Source organism: Pinus tabuliformis, chromosome 8 (assembly GCF_031772625.1).
Source record: "Pinus tabuliformis cultivar Carrire ecotype Pingquan chromosome 8, CPIR1, whole genome shotgun sequence".
NCBI lineage: Eukaryota > Viridiplantae > Streptophyta > Pinopsida > Pinales > Pinaceae > Pinus > Pinus tabuliformis.
The window spans coordinates 1,120,397,761-1,120,418,903 of record NC_142294.1 but is presented as its reverse complement, the minus strand read 5'-3'; the positions used below and the strand labels follow the sequence as shown (position 1 = coordinate 1,120,418,903).

The window sequence follows — 21,143 nt, the reverse complement described above, 5'->3', positions numbered from 1 at the left end:
AACAAGAAGGTGAGACCAACACGCCAGGATAGTCTATGCCGAGTTTTGGCATAAGGTGCCTTGGGGAATATAATGAACATGAGTTACTGTGACAAGTAATTTAACCGGTCACAATGGGTGGAATGAAAACCTTCTCTAACACCTACGGAAGTCAGTTTGAAGTTAACTGCACATAAAAATTCAAAAATATTGATGAAATGATACGAAACAGCTGGTAGCCTGGTAGTTAGTTTGATATATCTTATAACTACAGTACCAGATTTAAGTCATCCAGTTGGTCATGTTTCCCAGTTTATATGTTCTCCTAAAGTGGTGCAGAGGAATGCTGCAAAAAAAATTTAAGATATGTTAAAAATTAAGGGACCTGTTACCCCTCATGTCAGTAGGGGTACATATAGATTTTTGCAGCACATTTCACCATCATTGTAAGCCCCAGGTCACAAGGCAAAAGCCTTGCAACAACCATGCGAGACCTTGTGTTGGCCAAACCATGGCCAGTCCCTTTGGGTTCATCTTTGGTTCCTTACATCCTGCATAGGATTGGAGGGCCTTGGATGGGCTTACTTGAAGACTCGTGGTTCTAGAGGAGACTGCTTTTTGTATAGGTGATCACCGGTGTATGGACTAGTCTAGCCCGTGTCAAGGTGCACCATGTCTTACTGCATGGCTGTGTGTCTATAGACTCTGTATGATAGTTCTTATACATGGCAGTCTCAACTCTCACACAAACAACTTTTCATGTTTCCCAATGCAAGAGATTCCAAAAGTCAAAAAATCATTTTGGTCTCATTTTGTTCAGCTTGATGAGAAGATAGCATGCCATGTAACTTTTTTTTGAATAATGAAGGTAGTGGCAAGTTACAGCTGGTCAATGTGGTCAAACAGATACCACAAGTTTCTAGGTTGCAGAACAGGGTTAGCATTGAACAGTTTGAAGCATGCATTATGTTAAAAGTGCTCTATAGAAGAAGAGGAATAAAACCCAAGTCTCAAAATCCTCAGGGTGTTAGAGAACTAGAATAGAGGCATGATGACGTGGACAAGGCAATGCTGATGTGGCAATGCTAGGCAAGATGTGGAAATTTGAAGCAAGTCCGAGTTCATATCAGGGTAGGTTACAACAATCCTAGGTATCAAAAATGCAAAATTCATCAAGGTGTTGGAGATCTCAATCAAAGGTGTTCAAGTCGAGTTTATTAAGCAAGAAAGGTCAGGTGAACTCACTGTTGGTGAGTCAACTAACCATTAAATGGGTCAAGCTGGATGTTGGAGATACTTTGGACCATCGCTGATATTAGGAAATATTGCGATATTTTCAGGGAGCTGAAACATCATCGATAAAATATCGCAATATTTCCAAGATATCGCTGATACCTCACGAAGTATCGCACAATGATATGAAATATCGCCGAGCCAGTTGGGTCCGTGGCTAGACAAGGGAATTAGTGATTTTGTTTTGCTCATTTTTGTTTTCTGAGTGTTGGAGAAGGAAGGGGAGAGCGTTGTGGTTGTTGTCAAGGAGGAATTGAGGATCGAATAGCCATTATCACCACCAACTACGAATTTTTTGTTGATCAAAGATTGAAGAACAGTGAGACAATCTTCATTTCTTCCATTAACAGGTATGTTCTTAAAAACCCCTGTTGTCAAGGAGGGATTGAGGATCGAATAGCCATTATCGCCACCAACTACGAAATTTTTGTTGATCAAAGATTGAAGAACAGTGAGACAATCTTCATTTCTTCCATTAACAAGTATGTTCTTAAAAACCCCTATGTTAATGATTTTTTTCATAGATTTAGGGTTATTCTTGCTTGCCTCTTTGCCTACCAACATTTTGCTTCTTTTTTTTTCATTTGCTATGATTTTCATGCCCATGAGCCAATGCAAGGGTTTTCTCCATATTTGGACAACAAACTCCATTTCTTTTTTTAACTTTCAAATGCACCCTCTTATTGTCATTTTTCATTGAATTCACATTGCAAATAATGTAGCAAAAAAATTATTTTGTAAAATGAGGTGGTTATTACTTATTATTTTTTGTGTATGGGTGGAGTAACTTTAATCATTAATTCCATTTTTTTGTTTTTTTTTGTGCCCTAGGTTTGAATTAGCTCACTACAAATATGCCAAAAGCTTTGGACCCATTTTGGGAGTACGGGGCGCCTGATGTTGGGACAAATCGGGCATATCTATCATGCAAATTGTGTGGGACTAGAATGACTGGAGGGGTTATGCGATTGAATACCATCTGGCTAGACTCCATGGACATGATGTTAGGCTTTGTATAGTTTCTAGTTTGGAGCTTATACAAAAAGCTCTTGAAGCAATTCATGAAAAAGACAAAAAGAAGGAAGAGGCAGAAAGAAACAAGGTTGAACATGTAGGTAGATCTTTCGAGATATCTTCTTTTGATTTTGAGGCTGAGGGTAGTGGGAGGGGCTCCACTAGTGCGAGGTCATCATTTTTTGTTCCACCAACAGGACATGGAGCACAACTTTCCATAAAATCAATTGTTAAAAAAAAGGAGAAGCAAGAAGCAGAGAGAATTATGGGGAGGTGTCTTTTCTAGAGCGACTTACCTCTCAGAATCACCAAAACCAATCCATTTTGGCAGCCAATGTGTGATGCTATTGCTGTTGTGGGCCCAGGGTACAAAAGTGCTACATATGAGGAGTTGCGGGGGCCAATTCTTTAAGCAGAAAAGTAGGACATCAACTCTAGATTGGCGGAGTTGAAACAAACATGGGAAGTTTCTGGATGCATAGTGATGTCTGATGGTTGGACAGATAGGAAGGGTAGGACCCTTCTAAATTTCTTGGTACATTGTCCTAAAGGTACCATGTTTATTGAATCAATGGATGCATCAGCACATATCAAAGATGCAACAACGATATGTGAGTTGTTAAATGGGTTCATTTGAGAGATTGGTGTGCAGAATGTGGTGCAAGTCATAACAGACAATGCAGCTAATTATGTGTCTGCCGACAGGATGCTTATGGAGAGGCACCACACATTGTTCTGGACTCCGTGTGCAACACATTGTATCGATTTGCTGTTTGAGGATATGGGGAAACTCTTCTTCATCAAGGAGGTGATTGATATGGCTAAGAGCGTCCCCAAGTTTATTTATAACCATGCTTTTGTTCTTAGCCTCATGAGGAGGTACACTAGTAGTTGCGGTGTCCTGCAATCACACGTTTTGCCACCAACTTTAATTCTCTTCAATCGTTGCTTCGATGCTAGTTCGAGTTGAAGCAAATGTTTGTTTCTGATGAGTGGCATGATTGTAGATACAATAGGAGACAGGACGGGAGAGCCATTGCAAAAATGGTGTACTCTGACACGTTTTGGCAGGGAGTAGAAGAAGTATGCTCAGTTAGTGAACCTTTAGTAAAGGTTCTAAGATTGGTATATGGGGACAAGCCTGCAATGGCTTATTTGTATGAGGCCATGGATAGGGCCAAGGAGGCCATTCGTTCTTATTATGCAGACAAGGGTTCTGTTGGGCTCGATAAGCATATGATATGGGATGTGATTGATAGTCGGTGGGCAAGGATGCTTCATCGATCCATTCATACAACAACACTCTTCCTCAACCTCGCATTTTCATACAAATGCGCCTTTGATTTTGATGGCGAGGTGATGGAAGGGCTCCATTCCTGTATTCGGAGGATGGTACCTGATCCTGAGCTTCGTAGCAAAATCAATAACGATATACAGTTTTATCGGGATTGTGTTGGCCTATTTGGCTTTGATGATGCTATTAGGGAAACGACCCTCTTCATGTAGCGTAAGTGACAAGTCATCACTCATTAGAATTTTCAATTTAGAATTTCCTTATTTATAATTCTAGATTTTTAAAATTTAATTATGTAACTTTTATTTGAAAGTTTAATTATGTTTTAAGTTTTTGACTTTTTTATTTCTTTATTTTGTTGTAGATATTTGATGGCGAAGCTATGGTGCAAGGGCACCAAATTTGCAGAAATTGGCCATAAGAATCCTGAGTCAAACATGTAGCTCTTCAGGATATGAATGCAATTGGAGTGTATTTGAGAAAATACACTCAAAAAAGTGCAACAGGTATAACTTTGAGCTTCAGCCTTCAGTTGAGCAGTTACATTTATTGTAATTTTTAGTTTTTAATTTATGATCCTCAAGTGTCAAGAATCAAGACTTAAGACTCATTATTTTTTTTGACACTCTTACAGGTTGGAGTTTGCATGCCTCAATGATTTAGTGTATGTGCATTATGTTGACCTCGCCACCTACACCTATTTACAAGTCAGTGAGAAAAACCTTCAACCCCACAAGGTGTGGTTGGTGGCAGGGAACTCAGAGAAGGGGCTATCACACTAATCCCGACTCTCTCCGTTTGAGCTATCTCCTAGGTTAGCTAAGGGGGGTGGTCCCTAATGAAAAGTTAAGTTAAAATATGTGAGTTTCTAGGAGAGTGTTATAGTGAAAATAGATTACTTTTAAGGATTTATGAGCAAATATGAAGTGAGCAACTTGAAATAACAATGCCAATCATTAATATGATTAAAAACCATAAAACCAGTGTCTTATAAGGAATTTTCTCAACAATTTAAAGATATATTTGTTGAAAGTAAAATGCAATGCTCTCAAAAGAGAAAACAAAGTCACTCTGAAATGTAAATAAGAATTGTTAGCACAAGATATGTAAGATACAAAATGTTTTTGAGATAATCAACTTTATAAATCAAAACATGTGAAACATATCTTGCCAAAACACAAAAATTAATAATTAACTTGGAAATGTAAAAGAAAGGAAGTGCTAAACCAAGACATCAGTATGCAATTAGACTCGAAACATGAAAAAAAACACTTGTTTGAAATGATTACAATACTTGCTTTTGGAATAGACTTTGCATATGAAAACTCAAACCATCAAGAGACAAGTAAAGTAAATGTAATGGAAAGTGCTCTTGGTTAATTTTATTAATTAGCTCTACAACAAGTTTACAATTTAACTCTTCAATCCTTAGACCTCACTCTTGCCCAATGATATGGATCTCACAGTGAGGAGTCAATAGAGGAGTAGAGGATCCCTAAGATGTTTATTTCAATCAACTTATGTTGGAGGTAAAATTTTAATGAGGCTTGGGGCCTTCCTACACTAAAATGCCTAGATGAAATGCAAATTGTGTTAATTCCCCAAATTAAAATAATGATACATGCAAATGCTTCAAAGAGATTGATTTGCAATGCTTGAAAATGAAATAATATTCAACATAAGTTGCAATTATAACTTCAATTGGAGGAATAAAATTAGCTTACAAGTGTTGCATGTGTTTTATCAATGAACTAAAATGATACAAGTAATTTGTTTGAAAGTAAAATTTGTTTCAAATAGACAATGACAATAAATTGCTCCAATATTCAAGATAACAATGTAGCATAAAATTGAAGCATGTATTCAAGTGCCCATGAAACAATTTACCAAGGTAAATGGAAACGAATCAAAGTTTGTTAAGAATATAAAATGCTTGCATGTAAAGGATGAATTGCCCAAAGTAAAGTGTAAGCTTGTAGTTCCAAGCAACAATGAGAAAGAAAATGCAAAGCTCAAATGAAATTGTAACAAAATTTAACTTAATGAAATGTGATAGTAAGGTTGTGTTAATTCCCAATTAAAGCATGCATGTAAGTGAATGAAGTATGAAAGCTTAAACCATGCAAATGTCAATCCACCCAAGAGAAGCCTCCCTCTAAACGGGGAGATAGGATACCATGGGAGAAATCCCAAGCTCCCACAAGCAAGTTAGATCTTTTATTAAATTACAATGAGAAGAGGGCCCTTCAAAGTTCTCAACTATGCTTCAAGGAGAGTCCTCACAATAATTGCTTGAAACTTGGACACTAGACCTCCTTTCTTGAGAAAGTAGTGACAAGATCTCACAAAACTTATGCAAGGGAAACAAAGTGTGAGTTTCCTCCAAATGCCCACGGTTTAAAGAGGAAAATGAGCAGCCCTCTAGTGAACTCGACTTGGCCAAAATAAGCCTCAAAAGGGCTCACAACCTCCTTGGAAATCGAACCCCCAACACTTGCCAAAGGTCTTGCAAATACTTGTTAGATGTTGCGGGAAGTTGTTCTTCAAAATCTGCCACACGAGTTAGCAAACAATCTAAACAATGGCTGCAAAACAAGTTAAGTATTAATAGAAAAATTAACAAGATAAAATGTGTATGTACAATTATAATTTACAAGAGGCTAAGCTAAAGAGTGAGAGTAAATTCTCGTCTTTGCTTAGCCATCTTCAAGCTCTTAGATAGCAAATTAAATAAAGGAAGTACAATGTTTTTTTTAAAAGAGATTTAAATTTAAAAGTTCTCGGCTTGTGTACAAGCTATGTGCTGAAATCAATGTTTTAAAAAACGGCCGAATCGAATCCGAAATGACTGAGTTGATCCAAGTCGTTGGGATTTTTTGTGACCCGACAGAAAAAACGGAACGGGAGGCCGAGTCATGACTAACTCGGCTGAGTTATTGCATGACTCGGTCAACCCGGCCGGTTCTGCAATAATGTGGCCTGTAACCCCAAAAAAAATGCGATTTTTCATATTTAAAAAAAAAAATTTAACTGTTAGTTGGGGACTCCAAGGTGTTTTCTAAATTAGTTAAATGCTATTTGGGGTCCATTCCCCTCTCATAGTATTGCTATGCTATTCAAATTTCATGGTAATGTTAAATTCTTAAAATAAAAGTGACATTCTCCTTAATCTCCATTTTCATCCTTTCACTTAAACTTTTAACATTACCATGAAATGACTCAGGATGTTTGAGAGTGGTTCCGGCCTCATTGGATTTCATATGGAGAAAGTAGAATTTTAGATTTCATTCAAAATCCAACAGACGTATCAGTTTTTCAGGATTTCAAGATTAGAGGATTGCAATGTTTCCATTGAATTTTGTCATCTATTAGGGTATGGAACTCGTATTTAATCAAGAGCACCAATCCCTCTATGTACCTTGATGTTAGTGACATTGGTTGTTGAACTCCTCTGGGATTCGCTCCCAAACTAGGAGCTTCTAAAAATGTCGCTCCCGATCCCGTTTTCGCTCTCGCTCCCCACTTTTGCTCCCGCTCCCAAGTAACACTGAGCCAGATGATGTTGGCAACTCTAGCAGTAGCCAGTAGTATTGGTCACAGAGATTTGTTGTAGAGGCCATTTATAGCCTCCTTGGTTATGTGTTTTTGTTTTGATCTCTATATCAAAATCGTGTATGTATTGGACAGTGCACTGGGTGCCATTTTGATATAATGGATATATTCATGAGCCTACTTTGATCATATGTTGTCTTCTATCTATATTCTAATGCTGTGTGTTTGGAAACATGAATGAAAATCTTTAAAATTATGTGTTTTTATAAAAAATAAATATTTAATGTATTTTTTGCAACGACCGAGTCACTGAAATCAAGCCGGCAGAGTCGGAGTTTTAAAACATTGGCCGAAATCCCTGCAAAACCACTTTGTAAGATAAGACTATGAAGGTTCAAAGAACAAATGAGAGCTCCTTTAAGAATGTATCAAGAGTGGGTAGGTCTCTCCAAAGACTTCCCCTCACGCTTGATTCTGTAATCCCAACAAGGTGTTCCCTCTACAAAACTTCAATCAAGAATTAGTTCCATATAGATTTAGCAATAAACAATGATAAGAAAATCTAGAGATTTATTTAAAACCAATTAGAGCATTCTATACCTAGAGCTTACTTCTAAATCAAATGTCAATGCAAGATAGCTCTACATTAACAAATCTACAAGAGCATATGGAAACAAATTAGATCAAAGCATGAGTAAAAGGTATTATACCAATGCTCAACAATTCATCACACTCGAAAAGGAGCAACACCCCATGAATGAAATCCCAAAGTCTTTATTGATATTTCTGAAAGTGTACAAGGCAGCAACATTTCCGCAAGCACAATAGCTAGTAACAATATTCTTACAATGTGAGAGCCCATGGCTCTATTATATAGAGAGTTGGGAGCAAATCCCAATGAAGAATGACAATGACAAATGGAATTGGAGCCAATCCCAATGTAGAAGTGATTAAACAAGTGGCATGAGGTGACAATCCCAAAGATAAATTCAAATTTGTTGAATGGGGCTCCAATGCCAAGTGTAAAAATCGAATTTTAGCAAGTGGACATCATTTTCTTGTTCCCTTATGTGCCAAATTCGAATTTTATAGTGGAATGACAAGTGTATATGGGTGGTAACCCATGTGGGGATAATTTCACACAAAAATATTCACTAAATATTCTCCCAAATCCTCCCAAATGTGCATTAATTTCACAAATTCGAATTTCCAAGTAGTTTTTTCATTTAATGCCAGAAATTCGATTTTATTTGAGCACATGTCATTTCCTTGATTTTAGGAGTCCACATCACCTTACGATTTCACTTTAACTCTCCCATAATTTTCCACTTCATTTACACAACATTTAGCATGTGTGGATATTTATTTTTCTCCATTTATTTAATTTCTGGCTTAATTAATAGCCAGATTTCCCACTAAACTTAGGAAAAGTGGGTTTTAAGGGTCCAAAACACATTATAAACCCCTCAAAGTGTCATAGTAGAAAGTTGAGGGTGAGAAGTGTAAATTTGATTACTCATACCCCATACAACTTCTCTAGACTACACTTATTACAATTTAAATACAATTTTATTTGCAATTTTTGACCTGCGGGAAATCTAAAAAATTAGAAAATGACTAACTAGACCTAACCAAATTCCACGAAATTTTTTGTGTGATCTAATATGGTAATATACATCGATTCTAGACACTAAGATGTGTCAGGGGCTCAACCTTCAAATCGTCACCCCAGCTTTGGGGTAAAACATGAGTGAAAAAACTTAGAAAATTATCTGCCTCTGAAAAAGAAGGGATAATTAACTAGATAAAAAAAACACTCCAAGGTGTACTCATTTGCTGATCGAGTCCAAACATCCTAGGCCTGCTACAGACTCAAAACTCATCATTACTAGTATAACTTATTACAATTTCCCGTAGGGTGTGGAATCTGGGCACAAGAAAGATGATGAGAAAATAGAAGTAGAGTTAAAAAACTCCGTTTACTAATGATATCTGATGGTACAAGTGTCCTCTGGATCATCCTTGGGCATGGGGTCTTCATATAATCATCAGGTGCCACTCTAGTGGTCAACACATTACAATATCCGACTTTGAGTGAAGCAAATAGAAGCACCAATGGATCTAAATGCCATTTCCTTAGACAATATTTGATGTATTGTCTCAGTGGAGGGTGGAGTTTGAGGTGCCCATCTTGGACGAGTCACTTTCATGGTTAGAGCCAAATGATCCATTAGAACAGGGGCAACAAGAGGACTCGGAGGAGGAGTAGCACGAGGAGGATGTTAAAATTGGCAACTAGGGCCAAACTCCATGTGGGTCATCTTATTTATGGCAACTGATATTTTTCTTGGATCCCTTTCATTGAGAGGTGTAGGATTGATCTAAAGGTCATTCGATTCCGATAAGTATTCATGGAGTTATAAATTTATTTGTGTTATAAAACAATTCGTCAAGGTCAGCCAGCAACCAAATAAACCCCACATGTGCTCAACGTTTTAGTATAAAAGGAGATGACTTGAGAGTCATTTCTCACACACACTTCTATATTGATTTCTCTCCACTTGTCTTGGGTTTTAGTGGAAGAGAAATCTAGGAGTGGAAGCCCTAGATGTTGGAGGAAAGAAGACTAAGGGAGCTGCCCTAGCCCTAGACACTATCAAAGAAGAAGTCAAAAACCACTGTCAAGGAAGCATGCCCTAGCCGCAGTTTTGGAGGAATCTTATCACAACAAAGAGAAGCCATAACGCAGTCTAAAGGCATCCCTAACGCTAACCTATAGTGCCCTAGATGCAAGCCTAATACACCTAAAAAGGTGGGTTGTAGGTGACCCTCACAACAGGGACAACCCTCAAACATGCCCAGGACAACAATGCTAATAAATGGGACAGCTGGGCTACATGGTGCTGCTAAGACACATGGGACAGGAACAGATATGGTAAGGCTAAGGGGACAGCAGCAAGGGGATAGCAGCAAGGTATAGCATGATTGTCAAGGGTAGCAGCTACACTTATATATCTAGGCAGCAGTGGCAAGGGACTGTTGAAAATGCAACAAGATGATGGAGCTTAGTGGAAAGGAGTCACCTTCACTAAGTGGGCCCGCAGGCTATTTTTGGCGCAAAGTCTATTTTTAGACATATGGATCATGGTCTATGAGTTGCAGGATGCTGTTTATGGATGATTGGTCATGTTGGGAAAAATAGATGGACTTCTATTTTTGGTTCATAGCGGAGTGATCAGAGTCTATTTTTAGACTGCCAGGCTAAAAATAGAAACAGTCAAATATTATTAGCCCTTAGTAATATTTGGACTCTAAACATTATCTTATTCTCTTGGAGCACTTCAGTTCGAGCTACGGATGTGGCACATGTAGCTGACAAAAGGAATCACGTGGTTTCTTATGTGTTAGTTGAGCTATTGCATGGAGGACTTCAGTTAGAACTCATGCATGTGAGTTCTGTGGAGTTGGATGTGGAGTTGATGGAGTTGTGTTCAGTTTGACTTAGTTGAACTAGTTGTATTTAGTCTAACTAAAGAATACACTAGTGATGAGTTGTGTGAATTAAATATTAATTAATTCACTAATTATTAACTCATAAAGAAACTAAAGAATACATCAGTTAACTCAGTGCATGGACAGTTCAACAGAGACAGGTGTTAGAGGTAAGTGAAAGGGTGAGTTGTGACTATCAGTTGTGCATGAGATTTGCACATGCATGGATTGAGTAATGCCAATGAGGATTGCGCAGTGTGGGCCAATATCAAGGCAATTGTAGCTTGTGCTCACGTGATTCTCTTGTAGGATTGTGCAGTGGAGGCAGGCAAAGCAGCGGAGGAGATTTGAACCTGTGACTTGTTCGGATCTGAGCTAGTTTTGTGTGTAACAGGTGGAGATAGTACTGAGTACTTGTGAGGAGTATTGTACTATGTATTGTTACATGTTCTCAATCATTATAATATACAGATAGTGTGGGGTTTTCAGCTGTATGCTTTCCCCAAGTTACATACTGTGTTAATGTGCGCATGCGATTGATGTTTCATTGTTTTTAATGCTGCTAAATTGATGATCAACGTAGAGGAGGTTATGTATTATGCATGTATTCCGCAATAGTGTATAATCGGGATAATCTCTGTGAATAAGTGTCATATTATTCAAAATTTCTACATGGTATCGGAGCTGGTTGATTTGTAGAAAAAGTTCTACAGGATATCAAAGCGGGATTGATCATCAGATCTATTATTTAGAAAGCATTTACATTTTATTTCTTCAGGCAGAGTCTGTAATCGGTCCAGGTAGCTTATGGATTCATCCTTCTTTTGGAAGGTGAGATATCCGGTGAATGCCCATACAGTCGATCTCTGTACAAGAAATACTTTGTTCTCACGAATTTTAGATCAGAAGCGGTTGAGTTTTGAGCTGGTGGAATGGCGCTCAAGGATAAACTCATAAGCATCAAAGCTGAGAATGGAGATGCCAGAGATTGTCCACAGAAGAAGAAAAATAAGCAAGCTGTTGGATCTGTAGCGGGAGAGGCCTTAGCCTCGCAGTTTGAGCTAGATTTTTCGCTGATCGCATGCTTGGTATCAAGTGTGATGGGATCGGTATGGTTCTTGGACAGTGGTGCGTCTTCTCACATGACAGGAGATCGAGATTTGTTTTCTGATTTGGATGAGAAAGGAGTGCACATCGAGATGAGCGAGATGGTAGATACAGTGCGACCGGTATCGGTACCATTTCCTTTGAGAGGGAGTCTGGTAAACCCTTCAGATTGAAGGAAGTGATGCATGTTCCAGGATTGAAGAAGAATCTTATCTCTGTGGCGATGTTAGAAGACAAGGGGTATGATGTTGTTTTCAGCGAGGGAAAGGCTTTCCTGCACAACAAGACAACTGGAGAAACCCGAAAGATAGGGGTTCGAGTTAGGAATCTTTATCAGTTGCATGTAGATGCATACAAAGCCTTGAGCAGCGAGGCAACTGATGGAGACTTGGTGGTTGAGAGGGAGGGTATATTACCTCTCAACATGCAGAGCCAGAAGAAGTCTCAGACGATTGTGGAGGAGCCACGATTGGTGCAGCAGCTTTAGGAGGTTGTGGAGCAGCCACAACAAGGGAAGGGAAACTTCGAGCCAGGTGGGCTGAGGGATCGCATGCAGCCATACCTCCAGGTAGGAGGTGGGGTGATGTGGATTGATCGTCCCAAGCAGGAGGGGCAAGATCCTTGAGGTACCCAACCTCTTGGATGAGACCTTGCTACGGGAGCCCCGATGTGGAGTAGCAGGAACTGACTGATTGGGTAGAGACAGATGCAGATGGAGCAGTAGAGAGAGTGACAGTGTAGGGAATCCCAGGACAGCTCATAGCTAGCAGGTTGCAACAATGCGAGAGGCACAAGTGTTTTGCACAGTGTTAGGTGGCACAGAGAAGTGTGCAATGGTGCGAGATGCATGGAGATGTTGCAGTAGCGCAGATGTCAGAGAGGGAGCACTTGTCAGCAGTAGGTAGAGCTTCAACATCAGAGTATGTTCCTAGCCTAACAGAGTGGTCAGTTGGGAGTGTTTTTGTTCCAAGTGTTGTTGGAGAAAGTGGACCGGGCAAATGTGTTGCATGCAGAACATTCCAGAGTTGCAGGATAGGGGTTGCAGATAATCCATATCTTGTTGAGAGGGAGTGTTGAAAATGCAACAAGATGATGGAGCTTAGTGGAAAGGTGTCGCCTTCACTAAGTGGGCCTGCAGGCTATTTTTGGCGCAAAGTCTATTTTTAGACATATGGATCATGGTCTATGAGTTGCAAGATGCTGTTTATGGATGATTGGTCATGTTGGGAACAATAGATGGACTTCTATTTTTGGTTCACAGCGGAGTGATCAGAGTCTATTTTTAGACTACCAGGCTAAAAATAGAAACAATCAAATATTATTAGCCCTTAGTAATATTTGGACTCTAAACATTATCTTATTCTCTTGGAGCACTTCACTTCGACCTACAGATGTGGCACATGTAGCTGACAAAAGGAATCACGTGGTTTCTTATGTGTTAGTTGAGCTATTGCATGGAAGACTTCAGTTAGAACTCATGCATGTGAGTTCTGTGGAGTTGGATGTGGAGTTGATGGAGTTGTGTTCAGTTTGACTTAATTGAACTAGTTGTATTTAGTTTAACTAAAGAATACACTAGTGATGAGTTGTGTGAATTAAATATTAATTAATTCACTAATTATTAACTCATAAAGAAACTAAAGAATACATCAGTTAACTCAGTGCATGGACAGTTCAATAGAGACAGGTGTTAGAGGTAAGTGAAAGGGTGAGTTGTGACTATCAGTTGTGCATGAGATTTGCACATGCATGGATTGAGTAATGCCAATGAGGATTGCGCAGTGTGGGCCAATATCAAGGCAATTGTAGCTTGTGTTCACGTGATTCTCTTGTAGGATTGTGCAGTGGAGACAGGCAAAGCAGCGGAGGAGATTTGAACCTGTGACTTTTTCGGATCTGAGCTAGTTTTGTGTGTAACAGGTGGAGATAGTACTGAGTACTTGTGAGGAGTATTGTACTATGTATTGTTACATGTTCTCAATCATTATAATATATAGATAGTGTGGGGTTTTCAGTTGTATGCTTTCCCCAGGTTACATACTGAGTTAATGTGCGCATGCGATTGATGTTTCATTGTTTTTAATGCTGCTAAATTGATGATCCACGTAGAGGAGGTTATGTATTATGCATGTATTCCGCAATAGTGTATAATCAGGATAATCTCTGTGAATAAGTGTCATATTATTCAAAATTTCTACAGGGACAACTGTATAGTAAATGGGATAGCAAAGGAATGCTAAGGCAAGCATGGCAAGCATGGTGCTGCAAGCACATGAGACATGCTGCGTGTCAACAGGGTTCAACATACCACTTGGGATAGCTGTGTGGTAACATGATCAACTTCAGAACAATGATGGGACAGCAACATGATGGGACAACAATGACATTGATGGGACAGAACTACGATGGGACAACAACATGTTGGGACAGAACTATGATGGGACAGCAATGACATTGTGCAACAGTGGCATAATGGGATAACAGCAACAGCAAGGTGCAACGATAGTATTGGGACAACAATAATGCTTGGTGCAGCAAGTACATGGTACAGTCATGATTGGTGAAGCATGATGAGATGCAACATAGTGATGATGGGTGCAGCATGGTGTAGCATGATGACGAGATTCAACACAATGATAGGTGAAGGAGTCACCTTGGAGAATCAGTTGAAGCAGCGTGTCTTCAACTGATCTCACGTATCATCTTCTTAGAGAAGATCTATGCTCTTATCTAGATTAGTCAAAGTGTTGACTTCTATTGTAAATGTACTATCTCTCTCTCTCTCTCTATGCTGAACTATTGAAAAACATATAAGAAGAATTGGTCAAGGGTTTCCCCACATTGGGGTTTGTCCCTGTCTAGCGCCACATCTTGTGTCCTCTTGTCTTGGCTTGTATTCTGTGATTTATGTTTATGTTCTATCTGTAGTTTACTTCAACGTTGATGTGATTACTAATCTGGAAAAGATATTGAGCTAACTGTGAAAATTGAAATAAAATGCTCTAAGCATAGAACATACCTAAAATTAACATGGTATCAGAGGTGATGCGAAGACAAAGCCCAAGCAAGAGTGAAAGAGCAATCATTGAAGACAGTTGGGAAAGGACAAGGGGATCAATGGATTCCTCATCCCTCTTCAAATTCACCAAGGGTGAAATCGAAGCAGAGAATATTATCAGAATGGCGTAGAAGAAGCTTCTGATGACCTACCTAAAGATCACTTCAGTGGGAAGATTGGATCTGAGGGTAGAAGGAAAGGTAGATGCCTTGTTTGCAATAAGTTCAGCGATTATACGAAGGAGTGTCCAAGGTAGGGACACATCACTTTATGATGATAAAAATCATTCTAGGGACATCTTCAATGATCAGAGGAATGATAGGTAGTACAAGTCATCAAGGAAATAACCGACTTTTCAAGAAAGCAAGGAACCCCAGGTATGAGTTTCTGATAAGATATAGAAGCGTTATCTTGTATTGGCCCTCTCCTTTAGACTCTTTGGGAATCTGGCTTATTGATTGTAGTGCTTCAAGGCACTTCATCAGATAGAAGGGTGCTCTCTCTAACTTGGTAGAGATGGAAACAATCGTGAGATTATACTTGGAGTCAATGCCACCTATCCCGGAAAGGGTGTAGGGAATGTTACCCCTCAATTGAATGAGGGTAACTCAATTCATTTACGAGAATCTCTTTATGTACCTGTTCGCAAGAAGAACTTGGTGTCCATTTCGGCAATGGAAGTCAAAGGTTTCAGGGTGGCATTAATCGATGGAAAGGTGCGTGTTTGAAAATAGAATTTTCAAAGATGCTTTTTCTCATGGGTTCAGGGTTGGCAATTTGTATCAAGTTGCAACATGGTCCATTGGGAATCATGTCAATTGACATATCTCATCTATAACACCGAAGGTCTACTTTATGGGGCCCTACCCGATGTGAGTCAGATGGTGACAGGGATGCCTGAATTCAAAAGGAGCATGAAGGTACATGTCTGAGATGTACCGAAGGAAAATCTTACAAGGGGACCATTCCCCTCATGTAGCAGGTCCACAGGTTTGGAACAACCCAAGGGGTTTGAGATTCATGATTGGGAATCTCATGTATGCAGGTAGAAGAAAGCCCTCTATGGCTTGAAGCAAACACCCCGAGCTTAATATGAGAGGATTGATAGCTGTCTGATAAAGCTGAGATTCACTAGGAGTGAAGTCGATCCAAACCATTGCTTGAAGGTTGTGGATGATAGACCTCTCATACTGGCACCTTATGAGGACGACCTCTTTCTAACAGGTGCAGACCCTCTCATTTGCAGAAGTAAGAGGGAGTTGGATTCCGGATGTGGAATGGTAAACTGCAAGCCCGTGACTACCTCGAGGATCTTAAATTTCAAAAGTTATATGGTAGTGATGCCGGACCAGATTTTGGAAATGCCTCTGAGTTTCATAAACTCATTTGCATTAATGTTCTTGGTGAACTTTTGTCCGGACATATGATTTGCAATTAGCATGTTGGGCTCATATTTTGGTTGGGCCTCACTTGATTGGTGCCAAGAATCTTCTCTGATATCTTCGGGGCACAATCTCTCATGGATTGAGATACACTGCCGGAAATATGAAGCTGCAAGATTATTCGAATGCTGATTGGGCAGGCAGTGTGGAGGATCACCAGAGCACTTCTCAGTGCTGGTTCTCTTTAGGTTCTGCTTCAATATCCTGGATGAGCAGGACGTAGAAGTTAGTTGCTATAAGCACTGCTGAGACCGAATACATAACTATGAGTATGACCTCATGTGAACCTGCCTGGTTGTAGAAAGTCTTCAGCGAGCTGTTTGTATACATGATGAATACCACCGTTATCCCTTGTGATAACCAGGGGGGAATTCGATTGTTGAGGAATCCCGTATTTGATGATTGCTCTAGCAAATACTACCTTCTCTGGGATATGGTACATCGACGAGCGAGGAGGCTTCGTCGCATTTAGACTGATGTACAGGTCGCAGATATTTTGTCAAAGCCCCGCGGAAAGGTCAAATCTGTGACTTTCCCGAACGACTTGGAGTCGTTGAGAGACCTTCTTATAAGGGTCCTGCATGTTGCATGCATTGAGCTCTGGGAGCTCCGGGGGGATTGGGGTACTTACTGGAGCAACACATGACCATAGGGCAACTCACCCTCCCCTAATGGTGTGCTGTGTACAGGGTAAATGGCTTAGCCTTCCCCGGTGATACCCCAAGGCGACTTAGGGACAGGATGAATGGTTCTCCTGTCGAGGCATCCTACCCATGCAGTCTGGGACTCATGGGAAGTACCTCTCATCTGGCCAATGAGCAGGGAAATGGGGTTAGGGACCACAGTAGTACTATCGATGGACGCATCGTTGTATCTACCATACCCCCTATGCAAGGATGACCTCCATTGATCTAGGATCAATGAAACTGATTTGGGATTAGTATGAGTGGTTTGAGACACTCTCTTGTGACATTGATCTGGGATTAATAAAATTGACTTTGGGTCAGTAGAGAATGGTATGAGACATTCTCCATCAATTCTTCTTCTTCATGGTTCAGCAGAGCAAAGCAATGCAGGGCACTGATGCCAGAGATAGTACAGTCGGACATATGGATTAGCGGATGGAGTTCTCCCTAGTTGAGAGCATAGTTTTCAAAACCGTTTTAAAAAACCGGTTACCGGTCTAACCGGCCGGTTAGCAAGGCCGCCGGTCTAGACCGGCCAAAAAACCCGGTTGGAAGGCCCCCTTCGCCCAGTTTTTGCCCTAACCGGTGAAAAACCGGCCGGTTCCGTCCTAAACCGGCCGGTTTTAGGCATGCTCTTCAAACGAGTTAAGAAACAGTTTACTGATCATATAAAATACCACTGGTGACTGAAGAAGCCAAGTCTTTAATTCATTGAGAAGCTGATCTAATGCCACCTTGAAGTTTGAAGTCATGCCAGCAAAAAGGTGATGAGATCTGTGAACACAAAGCCGAGGAGCTGAGCTGGTGTCTCTGTGGAGGAAGCAGCCAAAAGAAGATCTCAGTCTGAAGACAAGCAAGCTAAATCCTTGTCTTTCATGTACAATAATGAGAACCAGGAAGCCAGAGATCAGAATTACAATGAAGTCTGAAAGGTGTACTAACACTATCATTCTAAGGCTCAGATACAAAAGCCAGCAGCTAAAGGACTATACCTTTTAGTTTTAAATCACTCCACAATGAAATATCTATGAAGAAAAACAATTGCTACAAAGTCTGAAATTTGAAAGCATTTTCAGAAGCCAAGCTAGTATCACCTTGGAGATAACATCCAAAAGATGCTTGAAAGGATTTCTGTCTGAAGACAAGCGCATTGTGAACAAGTCATCCTTTGTGAGACATTATACATTAAATAAGAGTTTGGGTTGATGTCACAGTTTGGACTAATATCTCGTAAGTGTTTCATGGACCCTATATGAGTATTCTGGATGATACAATTTACATTGTCTAAGAAGGATTGATCTACAGTTCTATGATGAATATGAGGCCTGATCTACATCAACAGTATGTGTCTGCAAAGTAAAACATATGAAGCAATCACTGAATTTGCTATCAGTGATTTTTCATTCTTGTAGACTGTCCGTGGACCGGTATAGGTCTGCAGAAAATCAGAACTATTGGTCTCAGTATATCTTGAAGTTTGAACTTGAAGACTCATTATAGATTAATCAGGGACTGTAAGGTATCCTTAAATCCTTAAGGACAACGATGAACAGTCTTCAATCATGCCAAATGAAATAGTGCTAAAGCAAGAAGAAATGACAAGAAGTACAATATGGATTGTGGCTCAAAGCAAGTCATAGCCACATATAAGAAATGTGAGATCTTTACTCATATACTGAAAGACTGAAGTGTGGAAATATTATACTGTGAATCTTGCATTGCATATGATTACTGATGGGTATTTGAAGAACTGTATCTGTGATGCTCACCCTTGAAATAGAAAATGGATCACTTTCACTAGCATGCCTTTGGAGAAAGCACATTGTGGTAAAGGGAGTTCTATCACAGTGGAAATGAGACCAAGTACTTCTTCAGTTGAAACTTGAGAAATCAAAGGTCCTCCCTTGAACAGGTCAAATCTTTTGCAGCAGGCCAAAGACATAAAGGACATGTTGGATTGAAGATTGATGCCATATGCATTTACTACTATGAACACTTAGGTTCTGAAATCTAATGCTAAGGCCTGAATAATGAAGGTCATTATTTGCACAAAATGTTGCTACAGTGATTTGGAAGCAGTGATGGACTTCATCACATGAGCAAAGGCTCTAGGGTTTTGACATTTGGGTGTGAAAAAGGAACTTGTGAAATTGGAAGGACTGTAGGCCAATGGCCTCATAGCTTGCACCATTGTTTTTGGACTTTATAGGCCATTTAAAGCCTCATTTCTTATGTATTTTGCTATTTTGTCGATGATATGTATTGCACTCGGTGCCATTTTGATATATTCACCTTTACATGGTATATAAATGAGCAAACTTTGCATATTTTGTCTCTATTGGCTTGGAATCATGGTTTTACATCTTAAAAATAGTTTTGTTTCATTAAAAATTAATTATTTAATGTTTTTTTTAAAACCGGTTCGTTTAGACCAAACCAGTCCCGGTTAGACCGGTTCCGGTCGGTAAACCGGTTCATTAGGTGGACCGGTCCGGTCACCGGTTCCGGTTTTAAAAACTATGGTTGAGAGGGAGTGTTAAAATTGGCAACTAGGGCCAAACTCCATGTGGGTCATCTTATTTATGGCAGCTGATATTTTTCTTGGATCCATCTCATCGCGAGGTGTAGGAATGATCTAAAGATCATTTGATTCTGATAAGTATTTATGGAGTTATGAATTTATTTGCGTTATAAGACAATTCATCAAGGTCGGCCAACAACCAAATAAACCCCACATGTGCTCAACGTTTTAGTATAAAAGGAGATGAATTGAGAGTCATTTCTCACACACACTTCTATCTTGATTTCTCTCCACTTGTCTTGGGTTTTAGTGGAAGAGAAATCTAGGAGTGGAAGCCCTAGACGTTGGAGGAAAGAACACTAAGGGAGATGCCCTAGCCCTAGACGCTGTCAAAGAATAAGTCAAAAAACGCTCCCAGGGAAGCATGCCCTAGTCACAGTCTTGGAGGAATCTTATCACAACAAAGAGAGGCCCTAACGCTATCTAAAGGCAGCCCTAACGCAGTCTAAAGGGAGCCCTAACGCTAACCTACAGTGCCCTAGATGTAGGCCTAATATGGCTGAAAAGGTGGGTTGTAGGTGACCCAAAAAACAGGGATATCGTGAGAGTTTGCGGACTCAAACATGCCTAGGACAACAATGCTAATAAATGGGACAACTGGGCTACATGGTGCTGCTAAGACACATGGGACAACAACAGGTATGGCAAGGCTATAGCATGACTATTAGGGACAGTAGCTACACCTATATATCTACGCAGCGGTGGCAAGGGACAGCTGTATAGTAAATGGGACAACAAAGGAATGCTAAGGCAAGCATGGCAAGCATGTACAACATGGAAAGCATTAAGGTATAGCATCACTGTTAGGGATAGCAGCTACACCAATATATCTAGGTAGCAGTGGCAAGGGACAGCTGTATAGTAAATGGGATAGCAAAGGAATGCTAAGGCAAGCATGGAAAGCATGGTGCTGCAAGCACATGAGACATGCTGTGTCAACATGGTTCAACATACCACTTGGGATAGCTGTGTGGCAACATGATCAGCGTCAGAACAATGATGGGACAACAACATGTTGGGGCAGAACTATGCTGGGACAGCAATGACATAGATGGGACAACAACATGTTGGGACAAAACTATGATGGGACAACAATGACATTGTGCAGCAGTGGCATAATGGGATAGCAGCAACAACAAGGTGCATCAAGTACATGGTGCAGCTAGGTGCAACAATAGTACTTGGGACAACAATGATGCTTGGTGCAGCAGGTACATGGTACAGTCATGATTAGTGAAGCATGATGAGATGCAACATAGTGATGATTGGTGCAACATGGTGAGGTGCAACATGATGACGAGATTCAACACAATGATAGGTGAAGGAGTCACCTTGGAGAATCAGTTGAAGCAACATGTCTTCAACTGATCTCACGTATCATCTTCTTAGAGATGATCTATGCTCTTATCTAGATAAGTCAAAGTGTTGACTTCTATTGTAAATGTACTATCTCTCTCTCTCTCTCTGCTAAACTATTGAAGAACATATAAGAAGAATTGATCAAGGGTTTCCCCACATTAGGATTTGACCCTAGCTAGCGCCACATCTTGTGTCCTCTTGTCTTGGCTTGTCTTTTGCGATTTAAGTTTATGTTCTATCTGCAGTTTACTTTAATGTTGATGTGATTGTTAATCTGGAAACGATA

The 21,143-nt window shown here is 40.0% G+C and overlaps 1 protein-coding gene across 3 annotated transcripts in view; it reads right to left on the bottom strand.

Annotated features, from left to right (window-relative positions):
* The window catches only part of LOC149239263 (SNARE-interacting protein KEULE-like), a 514,512-nt gene that overhangs the window by 1,560 nt on the left and 491,809 nt on the right, over window positions 1–21,143 (bottom strand). The gene's annotated exons all lie outside the window — the stretch shown is intronic.